Consider the following 20,520-nt stretch of genomic DNA (forward strand, 5'->3'; position numbering starts at 1 on the left):
GAAGCAACTGTGCTTATTTTGCAACTTTTTCATCATTGAAATGAAGACCCCCCCTGAATACTGGAAAGTCTTGCTTTGGGGATACCAAATCCTTGGAGGAAATAGTTGGCTTTAAAAAGAATCAGACCTCTTTATGGGGTGATGTTTTTCAATCTTTTTTTTTTTTTTTCATTATCACCCATCCTCATTTTTGTAGGCTTCCCCTTCAACTAACCCTAACCCTCAGCTTCTCTTCTCTACCATGAAATATTAATTCCACTGATATATTGTATTAATATTATGGCTGTTTGGAGGGCCACAAAAAATTGTAATATCTAGAATTTTCTCATCTCCCCAAGAATCAATTTTTGTCCCCTTGGGGGGATACCACTCTAATGGCAGAAAGTGAAGAGGAACTAAAGAGCTTCTTGATGAGGGTGAAGGAAGAGAGTGAAAGAGCCAGCTTAAAACTAAATATTGAAAAATCCAGGATCATGACATCTGATCCCATTCAGTTCAGTTCAGTCGCTCAGTCATGTTCGACTCTTTGCGACCCCATGAATCACAGCACGCCAGGCCTCCCTGTCCATCATCAGCTCCCGGAATTCACCCAGACTCACGTCCATCGAGTCAGTGATGCCATCCAGCCATCTCATCCTCTGTCGTCCCCTTCTCCTCCTGCCCCCAATCCCTCCCAGCATCAGAGTCTTTTCCAGTGAGTCAACACTTCGCATGAGGTGGCCAAAGTACTGGAGTTTCAGCTTTAGCATCATTCCTTCCAAAGAAATCCCAGGGCTGATCTCCTTCAGAATCGACTGGTTGGATCTCCTTGCAGTCCAAGGGACTCTCAAGACTCTTCTCCAACACCACAATTCAAAAGCATCAATTCTTCGGCGCTCAGCTTTCTTCACAGTCCAACTCTCACATCCATACATGACCACAGGAAAAACCATAGCCTTGACTAGACGAACCTTTGTTGGCAAAGTAATGTCTCGGCTTTGGAATATGCTATCTAGGTTGGTCATAACTTTCCCATTACTGATCCCATTACTGCATGACAAATAGAAGGGGAAAAGGTGGAAGTAGTGACGGATTTCCTCTTCTTGGGCTCCAAAATCACTCCAGATGGTGACTGCAGCCATGAAATCAGAAGACGTTTGCTTCTTGGCAGGAAAGCTATGACAAACCTAGACAGTGTGTTGAAAAGCAGAGACATTACTCAGCTGACAAAGGTTCCTATAGTTAAGGCTATGGTCTTCCCAGTGGTCATATATAGTTGTGTGAGCCGGACCATAAAGAAGGCAGAGCACCAAAGAATTGATTCCTTTCAACTGTGGTGCTGGAGAAGACTCCTGAGAGTCTAATGGACAGCAGGGAGATCAAACCAGTCAATGTTAAGGGAAATCAACCCTGAATACTCACTGGAAGGACTGATGCTGAAGCTGAAACTCGAGTATTTTGGTCACATGATGCGAACAGCTGACTAACTGAAAAAGTCCCTGATGCTGGGAAAGACTAAGGGCAGAAAGAGAAGAGGACATCAGAGAATGAGATGGCTAGATGGCATCACCGATGCAATGGACGTGAACTTGGGCAAACTCTGGGAAATGGTGAGGAGTGGGGAGGCCTAGCATGCTGCAGTCCATGGGGTCTCAACGAGTCGGACACGACTGGGCAACTGAACAATGAGGGCTATGTGGTCTTGGTTGGGAATGAGTATTCCCGGGCAGTAGTTCTCAACTGGACAATTTTGCCCCCTAGGGGATATTAGCAAAGTCCAGAGACATTTGTGGTTGTCACAAGGGCATGTGACATGTGGCATCTCCTCCGTCGAGGCCAGGGATGCTGCCAAACTTCCTACAGTGCAGAGGACAGTCCTCACGACACAGAAGGATCCAGCCCCAAATGTCAATGATGTCCAGGCTGAGAGCCCCATTCTAAGATAATTAGGCAAATATACGGAAGAAATTTATCTTTCACATGTTAAATTCATCCACTCTTCAGGTTCTTGGTCTGAATAAATAGAGTAGTTTTAGAAATGGTTACTGTTTAATTAATTAAAAATACTCTCCCTCAAAGACTTGGCTCACCATTTGACTTCCATGAAAAAAAAAGATCATGGTCAGATTAAAGGTTGTAATTAAAGCCTAATGCCTTTTTATTTCTGTCTTTCTTTTTAAATTTTTTATTATGAAGAAATTCAGACATATAAAAGAAAACAGAGCTAATGAATCCCCACATGCTTCAAGTACAAGAGTCTGCCCTTCTTCCTTCCTGTTTTTGTCTGCCCACTTCCTACCACCACTGAGAATGCTGACAGTTTCTTTTTATTGGAGCATAACTGCTTTACAGCGCTGCATTCATCTCTGCTGTCCAACGAAGTGAATCAGCTGTATGTATGCATATATCCCTCCCTCTTGGCTCTCCCTCACCCCCGACCCCACCCCTCCCATCTAGGTCATCACAGAACACCGAGTTGAGCCCCTTTTGCTTCATAGTAGGTTCCTACTAGCTAGATATTTTACACATGGTAGTATATCTTTAAAAAATTATTTTAGCATTTTAAGGTAAAATGTACATTGAAATGCATAGGTCATTGCCATTCGGTCTTGAGAAGTGGGCTCATTATGTAACCCATATTCCTGTCACAATGTAAGGTATTTCCATCACCTCAGAAGGGTCTTTATGTTCATTTCCAATCTTCATTCTCTTGAAATAACCACTGTACTGTTTTTTTTTTTTCAACCTTTAGATTAGTTTTGCCTACTTTAGAATTTCACCTAAATGGAATAATGCAGTGTATTCTTTTTGAGTCTGGCAGTTTTTGCTCCGTATAATATCTTGAAGTTCATCCACATTGTTATAAGTATCCATAATTTATTCTTTTTTATTGCTGCAATGTATTTCATTGTAATGAATATTCCACAGGTTCTTTGTCTTTCTGGTTATTTCCATTGTGAATTAAGCTGCTATGAACATTTGTGTGCAGTTCTTTTAATGAACTGTGCTGACATTTATCTTGGCTAAATATCTGTGAGTGATATTGCTAACGTAAAAACATTAGGATATGTTTAACATTTGAAGAAACTGCCAGATATTTTCACAAAATGCTTGTGCTAGTTTACATTCTCTCTGGCAATGTATGAAAATTTCAGGTACACTGGGTCTTCACCAACATTTGCTGTTACTGGTTTTTTTTGTTTGCTTAGTCATTTTGGTGGGTTTATACAGTGTCTCATTGTAGTTCTCTACTACAATGAATACTAATGATGTCACTGACATTTTCATTTGCCTACTGGCTGTTCTCATATCTTCCTTGGTGCGGTGTCTGTTCAAATCCTTTTTCCATTAATTATTTTTGTCTATTTGTGATTAACTGGTGATGTTTCTTCATATTCTGTTTAGAAGCCTTGTGTCAAATAAATGTTTTGTGAATATGTTCTCCCATCAGTGGCTTGCCTATTCATTTTCTTAATAGTATCTGTTGATGAGTAGTACCTTAAATTTTGATTAAATCTTACTTGTCACTTTTTTCATTTGTGGTTATTGCTTTCTGTGTTTTATGTAAGAAATCTTTCCCACCTTCCAGTTATAAACTTGTCTTCATATGTTTTCTTCAAAAGCTTTATGGTTTGGGTTTTATATTTAAAACCAAGTTGATTTTTGTTCAGTGTGTGAGACAGTGTTTAAAAGTTAAAATTTTTTGCATTTATATCCATTTTTAGCACCGTTTATTGAAACAATTTTTCCTTTCACTATCAAGTAGCTTTAGTGCCTTTGCAGAAATTGATAGACCATACAATGTGGTTCTCTTTCTGTACTCTCTACAATGTCATTAATCTGTCTGCCTACCCTTTTTCTAGAACTGCACTGTATTGATTACTGTAGCTTTATGGTAGGTCTGTTGAAGTCCAGCAGCTGGAATCTTTCATCTTTGTTCTTTTTTTTTTCTCAAGGTTACTTTGGCAATTATAGGTTCTTTACTTTTCCAAAATATATGCTGTGGAATCAGTTTATGAATTTTCATAAGAAAGTCTTCTGGCATTATAATTGGGATTACACTCAATCAACAGAATTTGAAAAGAAGAGTTAACATGTGTTATTTAGTTCGTTTCTCTAGTGAAGCTCCCATTTTCCTCTTAATTGCTTTTCATCACAACCTCGAGTGTTTCTGAGTGCACCCTTAGGCTTGAACTTTACCATGTTCAAATAAAGTCAGTTCCTTTGAGAAGAGCTCCAGAGTTCTCTGTTTTAAGATGTGTCTTCCCGAGCCTTGTTTCTAGAGCTGAAGATAGGGACAATGACAGGTTCCTTCTGAGTGATGCTCATGCCTAGGACTTGGCCACTGGAAGGAGGGGAGCTCAGTAGTTTCTGACCTTCAGGGTGATGAACACCAACAGCCTGTCTCTCCCAGCAGGACACCATTGCCCTCGACTAGGAGCTGTGGGAAGAGGAAGGGGGAGCCCTGTGTTCTAGGCTGTATCCATCTGGGATGGACCTTCCTTCACACGAGGCTGGGAGGGAAGGAGCAAGAATGGATCAAGGTTCTGATGCCAGAGATTTTCACTGTCCCTACTGAGTTTTAGTGTCTTCTTAAATGACTGTTTCTTCATTTGCTATGTGCTCTTAGGATCACTTCCAGAGACTTGATTTTATATTTTTAGTAATTTTCTCCAGTTTAGCTTGGAATTGGGTCCCCAGAGCTTCTCATGTGCCAGCGTGGAAGTGAAACTCCCTTATGTCACTTTTGATAAATTGTGATTTTAAAGTAATTTGTACATTTATCTATACTGTTGAGTTTGTTAACATAAAGGTGTTCATAATATTACCTTATTGACTTTTTCATGTCTGTTAAGATTGGTGGTGCTAGGCTGGCTTCCCTTTCTGATGTAGTAATTTGTTTCTGATCCTTTTTTCCCTTGATTAACTTACTTGCAGTTTATTGATTTTATTAAACTTTTCAAACAACCTACTTTGTCTTTATTTTTTCTATTTTTATGTCTTTTCTGCTTTGTTGATTTTGGTTCTTATTTTCATTGCTTCCGTGCTTTTAATTTGTGTTTAAATTGCTCATGCTTTTCTAGCTTAAGTTAGAAATTTAAATAATAATTGTTTAAAGATTTTTTCCTTTCTAATATAAGCATTTAAAGCTATAAATGTCTCTATTTTAGCTATACCCCCACAAAATTTGTTATATTGTATTTTTATTGTTATTATGTTCAAAATATTTTCTAACATCCCTGTGGTTTTTTCTTTGATCTATGTGTTATTCAGAAGTGAATTTTTAAATTTCCAAATATTGGAGACTTTCCCAGCTATTTTAATGTAATGAATTGTTAACTTAGTTTTATTGTGACTGGAAAACATACTCATGAAAATTTCAGTCTTTTGAAATTTATGGAGATTTGTTTTATTGCCTAGCACATTCTTTATCTTGGTGGATATTTCATTCACACCCGAAAACATATTCTGAATTTGTTGGGTGTGGCATTCCGTGTGTGTTGATTAAGATGTTGTTGTTCAGAGATTTCTAATTCTTTTTCTCTGTCTCACTGTTATCAATCAAGAGTTTGATAGTGTTAACTATGATTATGGATTTTGCCTGTTTCTCCTTTTTGTTTTGCTGGTTTTGCTTCCTGTGTTTTGGAGCGCTTTCTATTGGCACTCACACATTTATGACTGCTGTATTTTCTTATCGTCTGACCCTTTCTTTAACCATTATGAAATGTCCTTTACTCTCCATTCTCTCTCCCATTGCATGTAATGACTTCTTGTGGATGTGAGGGCCCTAGACTCATCAGAGATCTTGTTCTTGGCCCATGATGGTAGAATGGACTTGAATTATAAAGGAATACTTGTTGGATAGGCAGCTAGTTTGTGTGGGTGTTTCTTTTATCACTGTTTCAAATCATTGACTTTTAACTCAGTCTTCCAAATTTGGGCCCAGGGATCATTCAAGATGTTAGATATGTTCTAAAAATAAAAATTCAGATAACCACATGTCTTCTGCAGTGGACATCTTTTGGGATATAGATAGATGGAAGGAGGAAGGGACATAGGTAGATAAATATAAGATAATACTGTTCTACAATCCCATTCTCTGGAAACTGTCCTAGTCCCAGCCTCAGCTGGGCACCTGCCATGGAAACATTATCTTTTGGCTTTAGAACCACACCAAGTCCTTTCTTTGTGTTTTCTCAGATTCATATCTAGTGTGCATATCCTTAGAACCAGGGTGGTTTCTTTTCCCTTTTGGCTAGAACTCATGTATGTACGTAAGTTATTCCCATGAGGGTCTCCACAGCATGTATTTCATTCCAGACCTGCTTCCTCATTTCTCCCACTGGCTTTGGGGGCCATCTCTCTGGCCTCTTTTGGCATCTACTTGGAAAATGCAAAGTCATTTGAATGTTGGCTGGAGCCAACTTAATTAGGAAGTTAAGTCTGCTGAAGGCAAATGAAGCAGATCATTCCACAGCCAAGTGTGTGCAGTTGTTGGGTGATTCAAGCCAATGCTTCTTTCCACCCATCCTCCTCTGGAGTCTGCTAATTACTGCTAAATAGCACCTTCCTTTTATGCCAGCAGCAGAGTTAGCACTGGGATACAGAGTAGAAAAAGCATTTCAAGCCTTTGAAGAGTTGTTGTTGTTTAGTCACTAAGTTGTGTCCAACTCTTTGCAACTCCAAAAGTGTGTTCAGGACCCCAAATTCACCACCAACACTGAGTTTTCAGAATTCCCCTGCCTTCCTTTGTCTAGAGTAAGAAAGGGACCTGAGCTGTTAGAATAATGTGGTCAGCTCTCCTTCTAATCAGCAATGTCATTTCATGGCAAACACTTGACTTTTCAGTCTTCCCTTTCACTTTTTAAGAGATGAAGGGATATAGTTGAGATGAGGTTTCAGAACTCATTTTGAGTGATGGAATACTTTTTCAGCCTCTGTCATCAGTTTTGAAAGAGGGTTTAAAAATACCTCCCAAAGGCTCTTGTTTCCTCTGCTCCCTCTTGTGCTGATGTTCTGCCCCTCTTGCCCAGCTCTCAAGAGGCTCAGTCATCTCCCCCAGAAGGTGGGGCCTGGTTGTGGAGGAGGAAGTCATGCGGCTCTGCTTTGCCCAGCTCTGGGAGCACACCACTGCCCCAACCACGGGGTCCGTGTGTGCCTTGGGCTATGACCTGTACAGAGTCCAAGATTACACAATACCACTGACGGAGAAAGTCCTTGTGAAAACCAACATTCAGATACTCTTCCTTCTGGGTGCTATGGGAGAGAAGCTCCACATTCTGACTTGGCAAAACATTTCATAGAGGTAGGAGTGTCATAGATGAAGTGTCATAGATGAAGATTATAGAGATGTTGGTGTTGTTCTGTTTAATTTTGGCAAAGAAGAGTTTGAAGTCAAAAAGGGTGATTGAATTGCACAACTTATTTCTGAATGGATATTTCACCCAGAAATTGAGGTAGTTCAAGCTTTAGATGACACTGAAAGGGGTTCAGGAGGTCTTGGTTCTATTGGAAATAATTAAAATTTATGCCAAGAACAGAAAGTGAAAAAAAAATGTACTTTTGCCTTGAAAATCAAGGCTTTGCTTAATGTGAAAAAGGAAAAAACAAAAACAAAAAAAACAAAAAACCTCCCAAAGATGTGGTGAGTATTGAAAAGGATAAAGGCTGTGAAGCCACTTGTACTGTGCTGAGCACCCAGTAGGTGCTTTGTGACTGGATCCTCTCTCTAACTCCTCCAGCAGAGCTGGTTAATCCTGATAATGCCTGCAGAGACCAAGATGACACTGTGGGTGAGGGTCCTTTCTGCCTGGAAGCCTGGAGTGGGGTCTGGGGGCTGGGAACTGGGGAATCCTGGGAGGAAAGACCAGTGAGCTGCTTTACTCCAGAGCTTTGGCCTTCCTGAGTCTTTGCTTGTTTTTGTAAGCAAACATATTCAGAAGTTAAAGTTTATTTGGGAGCATCTTTGTGCGTATTTCTGCCAATAAGTAGATTCAATTTCAGTTGGTTTTCTCTCATAGGATTATCTCCCTCAGTTTTCTGGACCATAAGAATCTCTACAGTTTTTCATCAAAAGCGAGGAAGAAAGGGGAGGAAGGGAGGAAAAACACATTGTTTTCTTTATGGTTCATTTACTAGCTAGAGGCCAGGGGAAACTTGACAGACTTCGGATCCCATGGTGATTAGTAACTTTGTTTAAAAAAAATATATATATATATATATATGTCTCATATTTTTGTCCTTCACTAATATGACTTTTTGATCAAATGTTCAGGTTTCTGGCCTGGATATTCTTTACCACAGCTTACAAATAAGACAAGAGTCCATTTACTTTCTTTCAAAATTACTGCCTTCTGAAAAAGAAGAAAAGTAACTGGCATTTGCTGACTGTGTAGAGCCAGGGAGCCCAGTGAAGAACTGCCTGTGTCTTATGGTCAAAGGGTTGTCTCCTCCTGTTGTTAGGATTTACCTATAAAATCCAGAGGGACTTCCCTGGAGGTTCAGTGGTTAAGACTCCGTGCTTTCAATGCAGGGATACAGGGGGTGCTGGTTCGATCCCTGGTCAGAGAACTAAGATTCCACATGACCGAACAAAGCGAAAAAGAAAAACAAGTGAGATGCTGCCACATATTTCATGATCTGGCCTTTGTCACATCTTAGGTAGAATTCCAAATGCCCTGCAAGTATTTCAGAAAGCATTCATTTGTGCATTTCTTTAGTGATTCAGCCATTTATTCAACCTGTGTTTCGTGGAGACCTACTATGTGCTAGGTCTGCCTGTGGTGCAAGAGGAGGCAGACACCAATCCTGTCCTAGCAGCCTTTACAGAGCACGACCTCAGCGAGCCATATGGTGCCTTAAGCCCATCAGGATAAGGTGTCTCTTGCTCCCGGCAGATGCAGTCCCAGGTATGGAGCATCGTCAGTGAAAGCAGGTGTCCTTCATCAGGTGGGAGCCCTTGGGCAGTGAGTATTTTGAACAACCATTCTTGGCAGCCCTGATGGACAGCAGTGGACATTAAACAAATTACTACTCAAATAGACACTTAATTACAAGCCTGGCATATACAACTAAGGCAAGTACCTAATGCATAATTATTAAGTAGTGTCTCTTACATAGGCAGAGGTGTCTGGGACAATTCAGAAGGAGGAGTGCGTGAGAACATTTCTCATCAGAAGAACCCCAAGCGTCCCCACCCATCGTCTTGGTGCCTGTGGGGAAGAGAGCCAGGGCACTTAGATAAGTTTAAGACTTTTGGATTTCTGGTCTAACCACTTGTTCGATTAGAGCATTTATTTATTTTTTTATGTTCATAACTATGCATTGCTGACTGTCCAAAGAATGCCATTTTAAGACCTATCATGGGGTAAAAAATGATAAATTTGCTTTTGTAATCATTAGATTTCTCTACATAAATAATTTCATACTTAAGAGCACTTTAGTATTAGTTATGATAGAAAGAGAAGAATTGTTTTCAGATTCAGACAGACCTGAGTTTGGCCTGGCTCCATTACTTTGTAATGATGTGATCTTGGGCAAATTGCTTCATGAGCTTCTGCCTCAGTTTACTCATCTGTAAAATGGGATCTCTAATGCCTACCTTTTAAGGTGTGGGGAAAATTAAATGTGATGATTTAGTGCCCATTCCCCCTTGAGCTCTGACTCTGGGAAAGATCAGAAGATGCTGGTCTCTGTCCCCTTTGGCAGCAATGGGAAAGCAAGAGTGAAACAAAACAGAATCTGGTCAACGTGTGTTGATTCAAGTGTGTTTGTCTCTTATGTCATATGACAGCAGACTATAGATGCAGCCAGTTGAGTTCCCTACTGAAAGATGAGTGTTTGATTATTGCATCCTTAATACCGTCCTTCATGGCATGTGTTTTGCTGTGAGATTCGTGCAGTATATTCAGTCAACATACTCCTCTTGCAGTGGTTCTCCTGTCTACACCTATGGTATTAATTTGATTCTATGTACAGATCTATCTGGGGTTCCCAGGTGACTCAGTGGTAAAGAATCCGCCTGCAATACAGGATACACGAGTTTGGTCCCTGAGTCAGGAAGATCCCCCGGAGAGGGAAATGGCAACCCACTCCAGTATTCTTGCCTGGGAATTTCATGCCCCGAGGAGCCTGGCAGGCTACAGTCCATGAGGTCATAAAGAGTCAGGCACGAGTGAGCGACTAAACAACAGATCTATAAATTTCTGAAACTCACTGTCTTACAATTTTTTAAAACAAAAGTAAAACGTTAAAAAAGATTTCTCTGATCATGGCCTCCTGTGTATTTAAGAATTATGGCATGCCACTTAGATCCTTCTTAAAAACCAGGGTGTGTTTCAACAGCCTCCCTTGAGCCAGGCTTCTGGACAAGGCCAAATCAATGACCACAGCATGGCACACTTGCCTGATGGCCGCAGACTGAGAAGTGGGAGGCCTGCTGGAGATGCATTTCCTAGAAGGTTGGTGAACAGTTGCACCCACATCTAGAAAGTTCACAGCAGCAGGGATACCGGAGTGCAGTCAGCCAGAATGTCAGCCAGCATGGGCCCAAGTACAAACCACCAGAGACATAGCCTGACCTTAGACCACGGGATTGGAAGTCATCGTCCACTAAGTCATCCATTGTTTTCCTCATTGGATGGTAGCTAAAGCTGAAGCACAGTTCTCAGTTCTCGAAGTGAATAACATGATTTAGGGAGGCAGTCGCTTGAGATGGCAAAGGAAGCCTCTGAGTAGGGCTGGGATGGTAGTCCTAACCAATTGCAGTCAACCTGGGAACCACTGGTTGTTACTCAGCCTCCTTCAGTCTCTTTATGACAGATGGGATTTGCAATAGCACAGGCTAACAGTGAAAGTTCATTGCAGAGGAGCTGGCCACCTCCCCAAGGAGAGAAGAGGTGCCTTTGGAGGCCTTCATGCTATTAACTGGTGGCTCAGAGGGTAAAGCCTCTGTCTACAGTGTGGGAGACCCGGGTTCGAGCCCTGGGTTGGGAAGATCCCCTGGAGAAGGAAATGGTAATCCACTCCAGGACTATTGCCTGGAAAATCCCATGGACAAATGAGCCTGATAGACTACAGTCCATGGGGTTGCAAAGATTCGGACATGACTGAGCGACTTCACTTCACTTGGAGGCCTTCGGCCCAATACAGGAATGTATAAGCCCCATGACTTTGTAAAAGTATATTTAGTTTCTTTCATGCATCCAGCCCATATGTGCCCTTTTTGCTCAATTGCTGCTGAGAAATTAACTGGTAAAAGCTTTTCATATGCTAACAATAACCACAAAACTCACTGCCATGTGGCTGTCCTCGATGCTTTATCTCGTCCCCAACATTACAAACAGACCCCTGATTGGATTCGATGGTGGCTCAGTCAGTAAAGAATAAATCTGCAATGCAAGAGATATGGGTTTGGTCCCTGGGTTGGGAAGATCCCCTGGAGAAGGAAATGGCAACCCACTCTAGTACTCTTGCCTGAGAAATCCTGTGGACAGAGGAGCCTGATGGGCTACAGTCCCTGGGGTCGCAAGAGTTGGATGGACATGACTTAGCGACTAAACTACCACCACCGCTAGACTACCCTGATTGTCGATAAATGCTGTCTTCATGTCCCAGGGTCTTCAAAAATTCTTCCATGCATCTGTAACACTCACTTGGATTGAGTTTTTCTTCCCCTAGAGGCAGTTTGTATGTCCTTCCTGTTCAGACACTACTGTCCTTACCTGTTGGCATCACTGACTCGATGGACATGAGTTTGAGTAAACTCCTCTGGGAGTTGGTGATGGACAGAGAGGCCTGGTGTGCTGCAGTCCATAGGGTTGCAAAGAGTCAGACGTGACTGAGTGACTGAACTGAATTGAACTGATCCTTACCTGTAGATGGTGAAGGCAGAGGAGGGGTGGAGCCCAGGTGACCTTGGCACCCTCATAGGTGCCTGGCACAGAGTCTCCTGCCTGTGTGGGTGCCAGTGTGGTTAGCAGGCTCCAGCTCTTTCCAACCACCACAAGTCTGTTCTCTACATCTTTGTTCTGTTCAGTTCAGTCGCTCAGTCGTGTCCGACTCTTTGCAACCGCATGGATGCACATGCCAGCCCTCCCTGTCCATCACCAACTCCCAGGGTTTACTCAAACTCATGTCCATCAAGTTGGTGATACCATCCAACCATCTCCTCCTCTGTCATCCCCTTCTTCTCCCACCTTCAATCTTTCCCAGCATCAAGGTCTTTTCAAATGAGTCAGTTCTTTGCATCAGGTGGCTAAAGTATTGGAGTTTCAGCTTCAGCATCAGTCCTTCCAATGAATATTCAGAACTGGTTTCCTTTAGGATGGACTGGTTGGATCTCCTTGCAGTCCAAGGGACTGTCAAGAGTCAAAGCATCAATTCTTTGGTGCTCAGCTTTCTTTATAGTCCAACTCTCACATCCATACAGGACCACTGGAAAAACCATAGCTTTGACTAGATGGACCTTTGTTGGCAAAGTAATGTCTCTGCTTTTTAATATGTTGTCTAATTGGTCATAACTTTTCTTCCAAGGAGCAAATGTCTTTTCATTTCATGGCTGCAGTACATCTTTGTGAACTCTAGTATTTCTTGACTAAGGAAATAAATGTCAAGGCAGAGGAGAAAGCATAGCTCTATGAGGATCCATTATTAGATGAACAGAAATGGCATGATTTTTTATTAAATATAGCATGGCATAATCTTGTAAGTGACATTTCCCAGCCTCATCAATCATAATTTTTGAAGTGAAGGTTAAAATTTTATTAAAAAATAAACAATTGGCAATTTAGAGAAGAAACCCAGTAGGAAAATGATTGATCATCAATAAGTAAAAAAAAAAAAATACTACATTCATGTAGATTTGGCCAAAATATTGCTTTTTGTAATTTTCATCAATAGTAACATTTTATTCAGTGCTATGTGATGCTTCTTGGCCATGTGAAAAAAAACCAAGGGACATTTTTTTCCTGTTACTTTCCTTTTTCCGGCTGCATTTAGGCCAGTTTCATGAGGACAATACCTTTCTAAAGGTAGGCTGCTCGAGTGCTGATAATATAATCCTGAATCATTTGTTCATGGACATTTCATGGTTGAGTGGAAAGTTCATGGGTGTTAGAATCAGAAGGACATGACTGTGAATCTGAACTAGTTTTTGTGACCTTGGTAATTGCTTAATTTTTCTAAGCTTTGGTTTTCTCATCTTTCAAATGGATGCAATAATATTTCATAATGTTACTGTGAGGATTGTATCACTTAGCTTTTAAAATATGCTAATTTTAAAATTTGCTTTAGCTACATTCTATTAAATTTAGGGATAATATGTACATATGGTCCAAGATGGTTGGTCTTATACTTGGGGGATTGATATAGATGCCAACTGTTGGATAATGAATTTCTAGTTCTAGTCATGAGGGAGAAACTGGTATTGGATTTGCCCTTATTGTTATTTTTAAGGTTAATAAAATTGATAAGCTTCCAGCAAGACTAATCAAGGGAAAAAGAGAGATCACACACATTATCAACATCAGGAAAAGAAGATGAGCTACTCTTATAGATTCTAAATACATTAAAAGGACATTAAGGGGATATTGTGAAGAAATTATGCCAATAAATTCAACAATGTATGTAGAATGGTCAAATTCTTCACAAACCACTGCTCACTAAGACTGATTTAAAGATTAAATAGAAATCGAATTTGTAATTGAATGCTTCTGTAGAAAGAAATCTCAAGGCTCAGATGGTTTCACTGGTATCTTTCATCAAACATTTAAGGAGAAGTAATATCAATCTTACACAAAACTTCAAAAAAAAAAAAAAAAAGAAGGTAGAAAAGAAGGGAACATGTCCCAGCTGGTTCTTTAAGACTATACAGATAAGGTTATAGACTAATTCTGATAACATCTGACAAAGACATTGCAGGGAAGAAAAATTATAGGCCAAATATCTCTCATGAACATAGACACAAAATTCTTTAATAAAATTTCAAGTCAAGTCCAGTAATAAGAAGGAATTGGAATTTATCCTAGGAATGCAAAGTTGATTTAAAAATTAAAAATCAATCATTGTTACTGACTAAATTATCAAAATGTAGGAAAAAATCATATTATCAATAGACATAGAAAAAGCATCAGCCATCCATAATTTTCCAAAAATTCTTCTTTCATTTAAGTAGAAATAAAATGGAACTTCTTCAGTTTGATGAAACGTGTCTGTGAAAAATCTACTACTAGCTTCATACTTAATGATCAAAAGCTTTTCTTTTATGATTGGTAACATCATAAAGGCATGTCCATTTACTATAATTTTTCATTTAATTATTTTGTCTATGTAAAAATATAAAACTGTATCTATTAAAAATTGTGATGGTTATTCTGGTCAGTACAATTAGGCAAAAAAAAATAATAAGCAAAGAAGAAGTAATTTTTATTTTATTTAAATAATTTGATTATTTATTTAGAAAATCCTAAGAAATCTACAAAATATATTAGAATCAAAATTGAATTTTGGAAGGTTATAGGATAAAAGGTTAATATAAAAATCAGTTTTATTTCTGTATAACAGGAAACAATTATAATAGAAAATGCATATTTTAAAAGTCCTATTTACAGCAGCATCAATTTATGAATACATAGGAATAAACTTTTTTGACAAAGGTGCCAAGGCATTTCAGTGGCAAAAGTAAAAGTTTAAAATCAATAGACCAGAAAACAAGAATAAAATTATGAATAAATTTAACCTTGACAGCTACTTCACACTATATGTAATAATTCAAAACAAGTTGTATACTGAGACTTAAATCAAGAAGATAATGTAGAAGAATGTCTTTGGTACTTTGAGCTAGTCAGAGGCTTCTTCTTCTTGTTCGGTACTAAGCTCTGTCTGACTCCTTTGTGACCCCATGGACTGAAGCCTGCCGGGCTCCTCTGTCCATGGGGATTTCAAGGCAAGAATACTGGAGTGGGGTGCCATTTCCTTCTCCAGGGATCTTCCTGGACCAGGGATTGAACCAGGGTCTCCTGGCAGGTAGGTTCTTTACTACTGAGCCACTAGGGAAGCCCCAGAGACTTCTTAAAAGGAATATAAAAGCACCAACAATTACAAAACAAGATAAATCGAACTTCACCAAAATTTAAAAGTTTTGCTTTGCAAAAGATATCATTATGAAAGTAACAGGGAAAGTCATCTACTGAAAGAAAATACTTGTAATTCATATATATCACAAAAGACTTATGTGTTCACATCCAGAGTATATAAAGAGCTCCCACAGGTAAGCAACAGAAAGACAATCTAATAAAAATGTAGGCAAAAGACCTAAACAGAGACTGCATAAAGGAAGATAATATGAATGGCTGGTAAGCATATGAAAAGATGTTAGATGATTGTTCATTCAGATCAGATCAGTCACTCAGTAGTGTCCGACTCTTTGCGACTCATGGATCATAGCACACCAGGCCTCCTTGTCCATCACCAACTCCCGGAATTCACCCATACTCACGTCCATCGAGTCAGCGATGCCATCCAGCCATCTCATCCTCTGTCGTCCCTTTCTCCTCCTGCCCCCAATCCCTTCCAGCATCAGAGTCTTTTCCAATGAGTCAACTCTTCGCATGAGGTGGCCAAAGTACTGGACTTTCAGCTTCAGCATCATTCCTTCCAAAGAAATCCCAGGGCTGATCTCCTTCAGAATGCACTGGTTGGATCTCCTTGCAGGCCAAGGGACTCTCAAGACTCTTCTCCAACACCACAGTTCAAAAGTGCCAGGGTCCAGCCCCGGCTGATCCAGGGTATTCGAAGGAGAGACGGCGTAGGCGAAGATCAGGAAACAATTGCTTAATTAAACGTTAACTAAGGATATAAAGAGTAATAGAATGAGGATAGCTCAGTGAGGAAATTCAGTGGAGAAAAGAGGCTGAAATAAGGATAGCTCAGTGAGGAAATTCAGTGAGGAAAAGAGGCTGAATGATTCAGCCAGAAGGTAAGAGAAAGAACGACATGGTGAGACCAAGTTTCGGTGAACAAGGCCCGCACTTTGTTTTCCAAAGTAGTTTTTATACCTTAAGTTATGCATAGAGGATAATGGGGGAAGGGGTAGAGTCATGCAGCAAGCCAGGCTTTCTTCCTGCAAACTTATCATATGCAAAAGCTTAGGTGATTTGCATCATCTTCTGGCCTGGAGGCCTGTTAACATTTTAAGACCCTTTCTTCAGAAAACTTATTTTTCTCTAAAGGTGATTGGTCAGGAGCCACCCTCCAAAAGCATTAGATAAAGTTGCATTCCTACAGAGCAAAGGTGTGGTGGGCTATAACAAGAAAAAGAATTAACTCAAGGGTCCCAGGTTACAAACATTAAAGCTACTACTTAGACCAATTATATTAATCAATACACTGCCAGGGACACAGCAGGTAAGGGATATGGAAACTTAGCAGCAAACATTGGCCCAACAAGTGAAAATCCCTTCACCAATACAATTTCTAATCATTCTTTTAACTACTCAAAAGAATCTGTGTTTAGACAGTTTAGAACATCTCCTGCCTCTCACAGTTGGGAGGCTCTGAACAATCACATGTGGCCAGAAAAACCTATTCAGGCAGGCTAGAGGATTTCCAAAGGAGTTTGTAGGTTGAAACACTGTCACACCCAGGAATTATTAACTGGAGCTGTAAGCTAACTCTTTTTTCAGAGAGAGGTAGTGGGGGACAGCCCCCCGTAAAGTCAGAGGTGTAGGTGAAAGCACAAAGCAGAAAGTAGGCAGACTCTGGTTTTGGGGGTAGATACTTGAGAATTTCCAGGGGCACTCCTGAGGCTTGATCCCGCCTTTGCGTATGCGGAGCCTCCTTCCTCATGACCTTTGTCATGGGTGGAGCTCCTCACGCTGGCTCCTGGCAGTGATAGAATTCCAGTTGAGCTATTCCAGATCCTGAAAGATGATGCTGTGGAAAGTGCTGCACTCAATATGCAATATGCACTCAATATGCAATATGCCGGCTCCCGGCACAAAAGCATCAATTCTTCAGGGCTCAGCCTTCTTCACAGTCCAACTCTCACATCCATACATGACCACAGGAAAAACCATAGCCTTGACTAGACGAAACTTTGTTGGCAAACTAATGTCTCTGCTTTCGAACATGCTATCTAGGTTGGTCATAACTTTCCTTCCAAGGAGTAAGCGTCTTTTAATTTCATGGCTGCAGTCACCATCTGCAGTGATTTTGGAGCCCAGAAAAATAAAATCTGACACTGTTTCCACTGTTTCCCCATCTATTTCCCATGAAGTGGTGGGACCGGATGCCATGATCTTCGTTTTCTGAATGTTGAGCTTTAAGCCAACTTTTTCACTCTCCACTTTCACTTTCATCAAGAGGCTTTTGAGTTCCTCTTCACTTTCTGCCGTAAGGGTAGTGTCATCTACATATCTGAGGTTATTGATATTTCTCCCAGCAATCTTGATTCCAGCTTGTGTTTCTTCCAGTCCAGTGTTTCTCATGATGTACTCTGCATATAAGTTAAATAAGCAGGGTGACAATATACAGCCTTGACGTACTCCTTTTCCTATTTGGAAGCAGTCTGTTGTTCCATGTCCAGTTCTAACTGTTGTTTCCTGACCTGCATAGAAATTTCTCAAGAGGCAGATCAGGTGGTCTGGTATTCCCATCTCTTTCAGAATTTTCCACAGTTTCTTGTGATCCACACAGTCAAAGGCTTTGGCATAGTCAATAAAGCAGAAATAGATGTTTTTCTGGAACTCTCTTGCTTTTTCTATGATCCTGTGAATGTTGGCAATTTGATCTCTGGTTCCTCTGCCTTTTCTAAAACCAGCTTGAACATCAGGAAGTTCACGGTTCACATATTGCTGAAACCTGGCTTGGAGAATTTTGAGCATGACTTTACTAGCGTGTGAGATGAGTGCAATTGTGCGGTAGTTTGAGCATTCTTTGGCATTGCCTTTCTTTGGGATTGGAATGAAAACTGACCTTTTCCAGTCCTGTGGCCACTGCTGAGTTTCCCAAATTTGCTGGCATATTGAGTGCAGCACTTTCACAGCATCATCTTTCAGGATTTGGAATAGCTCAACTGGAATTCCATCCCCTCCACTAGCTTTGTTCGTAGTGATGCTTTCTAAGGCCCACTTGACTTCACATTCCTGGATATCTGGCTCTAGGTCAGTGATCACACCATCATGATTATCTGGGTCATGAAGATCTTTTTTGTACAGTTCTTCTGTGTATTCTTGCCATCTCTTCTTAATATCTTCTGCTTCTGTTAGGTCCATACCATTTCTGTCCTTTATCGAGCCCATCTTTGCATGAAATGTTCCTTAGGTATCTCTGATTTTCTTGAAGAGATCCCTAGTCTTTCCCATTCTGTTGTTTTCCTCTATTTCTTTGCATTGATCTCTGAAGAAGGCTTTCTTATCTCTTCTTGCTATTCTTTGGAACTCTGCATTCAGATGCTTATATCTTTCCTTTTCTCCTTTGCTTTTTGCTTCTCTTCTTTTCACAGCTATTTGTAAGGCTTCCCCAGACAGCCATTTTGCTTTTTTGCATTTCTTTTCTATGGGAATGGTCTTGATCCCTGTCTCCTGTACAATGTCACGAACCTCATTCCATAGTTCATCAGGCACTCTATCTATCAGATCTAGGCCCTTAATCTAATTCTCACTTCCACTGTCTAATCATAAGGGATTTGATTTAGGTCATACCTGAATGGTCTAGTGGTTTTCCCTACTTTCTTCAATTTAAGTCTGAATTTGGCAATAAGGAGTTCATGGTCTGAGCCACAGTCAGCTCCCGGTCTTGTTTTTGCTGACTGTATAGAGCTTCTCCATCTTTGGCTGCAAAGAATATAATCAATCTGATTTCGGTGTTGACCATCTGGTGATGTCCATGTGTAGAGTCTTCTCTTGTGTTGTTGGAAGAGGGTGTTTGTTATGACCAGTGCATTTTCTTGGCAAAACTCTATTAGCCTATGCCCTGCTTCATTCCATATTCCAAGGCCAAATTTGCCTGTTACTCGAGGTGTTTCTTGACTTCCTACTTTTGCATTCCAGTCCCCTATAATGAAAAGGACATCTTTTTTGGCTGTTAGTTCTAAAAGGTCTTGTAGGTCTTCATAGAACCGTTCAACTTCAGTTTCTTCAGTGTTACTGGTTGGGGCATAGACTTGGATTACTGTGATATTGAATGGTTTGCCTTGGAAACGAACAAAGATCATTCTGTCATTTTTGAGATTGCATCCAAGTACTGCATTTCGGACTCTCTTGTTGACCATGATGGCCACTCCATTTCTTCTGAGGGATTCCTGCCTGCAGTAGTAGATATAATGGTCATCTGAGTTAAATTCACCCATTCCAGTCCATTTCAATTTGCTGATTCCTAGAATGTCGACATTCACTCTTGCCATCTCTTGTTTGACCACTTCCAATTTGCCTTGATTCGTGGACCTGACATTCCAGGTTCCTATGCAATATTGCTCTTTACAGCATCGGACCTTGCTTCTATCACCAGTCACATCCACAGCTGGGTATTGTTTTTGCTTTGGCTCCATCCCTTCATTCTTTCTGGAGTTATTTCTCCACTGATCTCCTGTATCATATTGGGCATCTACTGACCTGGAGAGTTTCTCTTTCAGTATCCTATCATTTTGCCTTTTCATACTGTTCATGGGGTTCTCAAGGCAAGAATACTGAAGTGGTTTGCCATTCCCTTCTCCAGTGGACCACATTCTGTCAGATCTCTCCACCATGACCGGCCCATCTTGGGTTGCCCCATGGGCATGGCTTAGTTTCATTGAGTTAGACAAGGCTGTGGTCCTGGGAAATACAAATTAAAGCTCTATTAAGATACCACTTCACAGCCATTTACTAATGGCTAAATTGAAAAAGACAGACAACATCAAATGTTGATATATGTAGATTCAAGTGGGACTCTCATATGCTGTTTATGGAAGTAGAAATTGATATAATGACTTTGTAAGTTGGGAGTCTTTTTTATGAAATCAATCGTATACTTACCCTATGATTCAGCAGGTCCATTCCTAGGTATTTACCCAACAGAAAAACACATATTCATAACAGGACTCGTACAGATGTATTTAGCAGTTTTATTTCTTTTGTTGTTCAGTCGCTCAGTCGTTTCCTACTCTTTGGGACCCCATGGACTGCAGCATGCCAGGCTTCCTTATCCTTCATTATCTCACGAGTTTGCACAAACTCATGTCCGTTGAGTCAGTGATGCCATCCAACTATCTCATCCTCTGTCACCCCCTTCTCCTCCAAGAGACCTAAACTGGAATCAATTCAAATGTTTATCAGTAGGAGAATAGATAGCAAAATGGAACAAATTACAAATACATGTCACAATAGAGATGAATCTCAAAAGCATATAGGAAGAGAAGGCCAGACACCAAAGAATATATACTGTAGCATTCTGTGTATATGAGGTTCAAGAACTGGCAAAACTAGTCCATGGAGTAGAAATCAGCGTGATTGTTAGGATCAGGGGAAGGGTTGTAGATAAGGGTAGGGCTGACTGGAAAAGGCT

At 40.5% G+C, this 20,520-nt stretch overlaps 1 protein-coding gene and 1 pseudogene across 6 annotated transcripts in view; both read left to right on the forward strand.

Annotated features, from left to right (window-relative positions):
- PLPP4 (phospholipid phosphatase 4) overlaps positions 1 to 20,520 on the forward strand; it is a 146,943-nt gene that overhangs the window by 86,461 nt on the left and 39,962 nt on the right. The window lies entirely within an intron of this gene.
- Positions 6,443 to 8,135, forward strand: LOC147344440 (deoxyuridine 5'-triphosphate nucleotidohydrolase, mitochondrial pseudogene; annotated as a pseudogene).

The sequence above is a fragment of the Bos grunniens genome, chromosome 26, assembly GCF_055505025.1.
Source record: "Bos grunniens cultivar Pamir isolate PY7600 chromosome 26, Bosgru_T2T1.0, whole genome shotgun sequence".
Taxonomy (NCBI): Eukaryota; Metazoa; Chordata; class Mammalia; order Artiodactyla; family Bovidae; genus Bos; species Bos grunniens.